The sequence below is a fragment of the Benincasa hispida genome, chromosome 9 (assembly GCF_009727055.1).
Source record: "Benincasa hispida cultivar B227 chromosome 9, ASM972705v1, whole genome shotgun sequence".
Taxonomy (NCBI): Eukaryota; Viridiplantae; Streptophyta; class Magnoliopsida; order Cucurbitales; family Cucurbitaceae; genus Benincasa; species Benincasa hispida.
In genome coordinates, this window is record NC_052357.1 from 30,680,024 (window position 1) to 30,685,790 (window position 5,767).

Sequence of the window (5,767 nt, forward strand, 5' to 3'; positions counted from 1 at the left end):
GGTTGGGTTATCAACTCATTTGGATTGGATTAGGTTCAAATAAATGAAAATTTTATGGGTTGGGTTGGTTTATGGGTTCACCTAATATAACCCAAACCAACCCGAGTTTATTATTACCTTTAAAATATTTTTTTTATTACTTATAACACGATTATTTATACATATATTTATTTTAGTTTTATTTAATTCCAATATTTTTTGAATAATTTATTCTTCAACAAATCTTAAAAGTCGTTTCTTTGCACTTTAGAAAGAAAATTTTCACTATATAAATTGAAACTGAGTTGTTAATCTTAATTCAATATATAAAAATAATTAAATTAGATTTTCACATATTTAAATTTTGTTTCTTTTTAGAACAAAATTTTAAATAAATGACCTGATTAACTCGAACCAACCCAACCCATATATTTCATGGTTGGGTTGGGTCGAGTTCATTTTTTAATAAGGGTTATTTAGGTTGAAAAAATTTACAACCCGAACAATTAGGTTGGGTTCTTTCAATCCAACCCAACCTAACCCATGAACACCCCTATCGTCCAGCAAACAATCACGTACCAGCACCATGAATGTCTACATGATCAGCAACGCACGAACCAACAGCAACCGGAGACGACACCACCACTTGAAGCCCTATGTATTCTCGGAGTGAGAATCCAAAGGGTGGACTTGGATGGAATTGGTAGAGGAAAGGAGGAAAAGACGATCGTGTAGTGTGAACAAGCAAGTGGAAGATAGTATAAGACTATTGTATAGTCGGGTGCTTGTCGTATAGAAAAAGGTACACGATCGTGTAGGTTTAGCTAAGTGATCGTCTATCAAAAGGTAAGCGATCATTTAGGTCATCTGGGTGCGCTAAGTGATTGTGTAGTAAACGTAAGCGATTGTTTAGAAATCGCGGGCGATTGTTTACTACGTGGGTGTGCGATCGTTTAGGTCTGCTCGGTGCGCTAAGCGATCGTGTAGTAAACATAAGCGATCGTTTAGAAATCTGTGCGTTCGTTTAGTACGTGGGTGTGCGATTGTTTAGGAAGACAGGCACTATCATATAGGCTCTCAACGCTAAGAGATCGTATACTTTCACATCGTGAACCATTTTTCTTGCATCTCTTACGTGTCCTTTTCATGTATTGCAAAATGAAAACAATTTTCATTCTATTCTTTAGTTACAAGAACTAAATTCGATCTTCCCAGTTTTGCACGATTCAGGAGAAATACTCGGCCAATTATGTTATAACCGGCTAATTAATTAATTAATTAATATAATCATATTATATTCTTAACCTATAGTTTGATATCTTATATCTACTATAGTGGTTTCTCCTCTACTTGATATAAATCATATTTATATCCAATTTCCTCCAAAATAATGTATCTCATACATTTAGTCAATCATATCATATATAATTAACCAGTTCAATTATATCATATATAACCGAACTCCCTCTTGTCAATTTGAGCATATCAAACTGATCTAAAAACTGATTCTCAACATTATCCAAGCTACCAAGGAGACCTTATGGACCTATGGCTCGAAGCACCAACGATACGTGAATAGCTGACTAAACTCTTTAGACACAACATTGTTAATTGCCAGGCATTCCACTAAAAACCAACACCTAAACTCTTCTTACCATAGATATATTTATGTGTTTATTAGATATAACCAATAATTAGTACGATAACCCTTCACAGATGCTTGTAAGTACAACTGGGCCAATTTACCATTTTCCCCCTGTAGTTACATCTCACTTCTTAAGTACCACTGATCCCTCTAATGAACAATACAACATAGTCCAACTATGTGTGAACACCTCTCGGGCCAAGAGAAGGTGTGTGGTGCCACATCGTGCAAGCCCTGAAATCAGCCCTTAAGGGAAGAAGTGAATTCCATCTTGTGTAGCTGAGTTCCCAACTCTCCAATCAGACGAATCCCTAAAGTGGTAGGTTTGAGTTGGCAATCTGGCCACTCCCACCCAGCAAATCAAAGGACCGCCCTCATAGGCAGGAGTTCCCAACTCACTCAGGATTGAGATCATGTTACCTATGGTCATCCTAGTGAAATGAAAGCCTCTGTCATGAACGACATTATACATCGAGACTAAACATTTTGTGGTCAGGTCTTATACAAACTCTTTGTGTAGGACGCCCCCGCTCGCATGTCCCCTATACGAATGATTAGGATCAGACCATTTGTGACAAGTTACAATACTTGGAACTATTCCACAAAGCGGGCCGCATCCGTAGCATTACTAGGATAAGGTTTCCCTTCTATATCCATATACTACAGACCATTTTGTTTATCCCTTAAGACATGATCCACTTGTATGTCGCCACATACATGCTTGAGTTACATAAAGATAAATAGGGATTTTAGTTTATTGGTTTGTGGTAAAGCAAATAAAACATTCAACTGAGCAAAATCAATAAATGGAGTAAAGTATCATATATTATAAATCACAAGCATTCGTACAAACTGTTTACAAACTACAGAACATGAGACTTTAGGGCATCAACCCTAATATGATTTGGGAGCTGAGAACTCAGTTTCACAAGATGGGTTTCACTTCTTCATCGAAGCAGGGGTAAATAGATAGATTGCTCCCTTAAGGGCTGATCCCGGGGCTTGAACGATGTGGCACCACACACCTTCTTATGGCCTGAGATATGTTCACACATAGTAGGGCTATGTTGTATTGTTCATTAGAGGGATCAGTGGTACTTAAGAAGTGAGATGTAACTATAGGGGCAAAACGGTAAATTGGCTAAGCTGTACTTACAAGCATTTGTGAAGGGTTATCGTACTCATGATTGGTTATACCCGATGGACACAAAAATATATCTGTGGTAAGAAGAGTTCAGTTATTTGTATTTAGTGGAATGCATGGCAGTTAACGGATGGTGGATCTCGTGGTTAAAAAGTTTAGTAAGCTATTCACGTACTGTTAAAGCTTCGAGCCATAGGTCCACAAGGTCCCCTTGGTAGCCTTGATAAAGTTGAGAATCAGTTTTTGGGTCAGTTTGAAATGTTCAAATTGACAAGAAGGAGTTCGATTATATATGATATAATTGAACTAGTTAATTATATATGATATAATTAACTTTATGTATGAGATACATTAATTTGGAGGAAATTTGATATAAATATGATTTATATATAGTGGAGGAAAAAATAGTATGGTTAATATGTGATATGAAACCATAGGTTATGAATATAATGTGATTATATTTATTATCTATTAATTGGGTAGTGATGGGATAATTGGCCGGTGTCTCTTCTATTTTCATAACAGATGAGTAAGATGAAGAATCGTTTTGAGATGCTTAAATAGCTCATGGTGTGTTAAGCGTTAAAAAAAAAGACATAGTGTTGAAGTGTTTCATCGATTAGTAAAGTCAAAGCCTATACGATAATGCTGAACGATCGCTTACCTATACGATAGTACTGAATGATCGCTTAACGCTTACACCCGCGCCCGCTATTTACTAAACGATCGCTTACCTATTACTAAACAATCGTTTAGCACTCGAGTTTTTCTAAACAATCGTATAGACGATCGCTTAGCTTTTCCTACACGATCGTATAGACGATCACTTACCTTTTCCTACACGATCGTATACTTCACCTAAACGAGCCTTTCTTTCACTTGCTTGATCGTTGTATACGATCTCCCTTCCTCCTCCCCTCTACCAAATCCGAACAAAGCCCACCCTTTGGATTCTCACTCCGAGAATACTGAGGGCTCTGAGTGGTGGTGTTGTCCCCATTTCCTTCTGTTCGTGTGAAGACTGTTCGAGGTAGACGATTGGGAGTTTCTGAACGATAGCTTGCCATTCCAGCGAAAGCGAGATTTGCTGTGAAGAAAAGTCTACAACTGGTATGATCTTTCGATCTCTTATTTATTGATCATTTAAGTATGCTAGTAATATATTGTTGTGAATGCATATCTGTATGTTTGAATGTATATGTGTAAATTCTATCACAATGAATTGGAAAGATCCACTTCCGCTTATAGGTACTCTTGTATAAGAGTTCCTTCAACCTGATCCTGGTGACACTACGGATATGGTCCGCTTTGTAGAGGTTTACAAGTGTTGTGAAGTACGACAAATGGTAGATCCTGACCATTCATATGGAGACATGCGAACGGGGGTGTCCTATACAAAGAGTTTGTATAAGACTGGACCACAAGATGATTCATCTCTGTATATAATGCCGTTGATACTGGAGACTTACATCTCACCTAAATGACCATAGGTGAAATGACCTCAATCCTGGGTGTTTTGGGAACTCATGCCTTTGAGGGCGGTCCTTTGATTAGTATGGGTGAAAGTGGCCAGATTGCCAACTCAACATGCCTACATTTTTTGGAGACTTGTCTGATTTGGGAGTTGGAAACTGAGTTATACAAGATGAAATTCACTCATTCCTCGAAGTAGGGGTAAGTAGATATATCGCTCCCTTAAGGGCTGATTCTGGGGCTTGAACATAGTGGCCACAACTTTTCTTTGGAAGAGAGGACTCAGTCATAGTAGGACTATGACTTATGTTCATTAGAGGGATCAGTGGTACTTAAGAAGTTAGATGTAACTACAGGGGCATAATGGTTATTGGTCGAGCTGTACTTACGAGCGAATGAAGGGTTATCGTAATGTTGATTGGTTAAGATGGACACATAGTATATCTGTAGTAAGAAGAGTTCAGCTATCGGTCTTTAGTGGAATACCTGGCGGTTAACGGATGGTAGATCCCGTGACTAAAGAGTTTAGTCAGTTATTCACGTACTGTTCGAGCTTCGAGCTACAGGTCCATAAGGTCCCCTTGGTAGCTCAATGGATTCAAGTTGAAAAACAGTTCTTGGTGTTGATTTGAAATGTTCAAATTGACAAGAGGTAATTCGATTATATATGATATGGTCGATATGGAGTATGAAATACATCAAGTGGGGGATTAATGTAAATGAGATTTACATTAAGGACCATGAAATAGAAAAAGAGCTATGGTTTATATGTTTCATGAGATGAAATATTAAAACTATAGGTTATAAATATACTATGGTAAGTTGGTTATCCTATGTATTTATAATAATATTAATTATTGGATAATTATCTCTTTTTCTCTAATAACCAATTGAATGAGAGGTTATTGGTGGTTTCGTGGTAACCATGAGATAAAAGGAAAAATGTTTTCCTAAATTGGGTTGTTGAATTGAGTTTCTATTCTTGGAAATTACTCACAGAAAGACTGTCAAGTAAATAAGATTTGCTAAACGACAACTTGGAGAGACTAGACGATCGTGGAGTATTTCTATACGATAGACACTCAGCTGGCCGATTAGCTAAACGATCATGCAGCTTTAGATAAATGATCGCATAGCTTTTGTTAAATGATTGGGCATCGTCTATACGATAGACACTATCATCTCCCACTTGCTCAATCATTTACACGATTGTTCTTCCTCTCGTCTCTTCCTCTAACCAAGTCCACACAGAGCCCACACTTCTAGATTCTCACATCGAGAATACCAAGGTAGCCATTGTGGTGGTGTCATACTCAACTCGACACTGTCGAGGTTATTCGGAGGTCGTCGTTGAGTTCGCAGCATTCGTGATCTTGGAGATCGCAGTGTTCGAGTTTGTTGTTGATCGTGCTGTGGTGTGGTCGTGGTGGACGAGCGTTCGTGAGTTGCAGTCTTGAAGTCTATTCGAGCGTTCGTGATTAAGGACGTTGAAGATGAGTCTTCAAAGGTATGTTAATTCTTCCCTT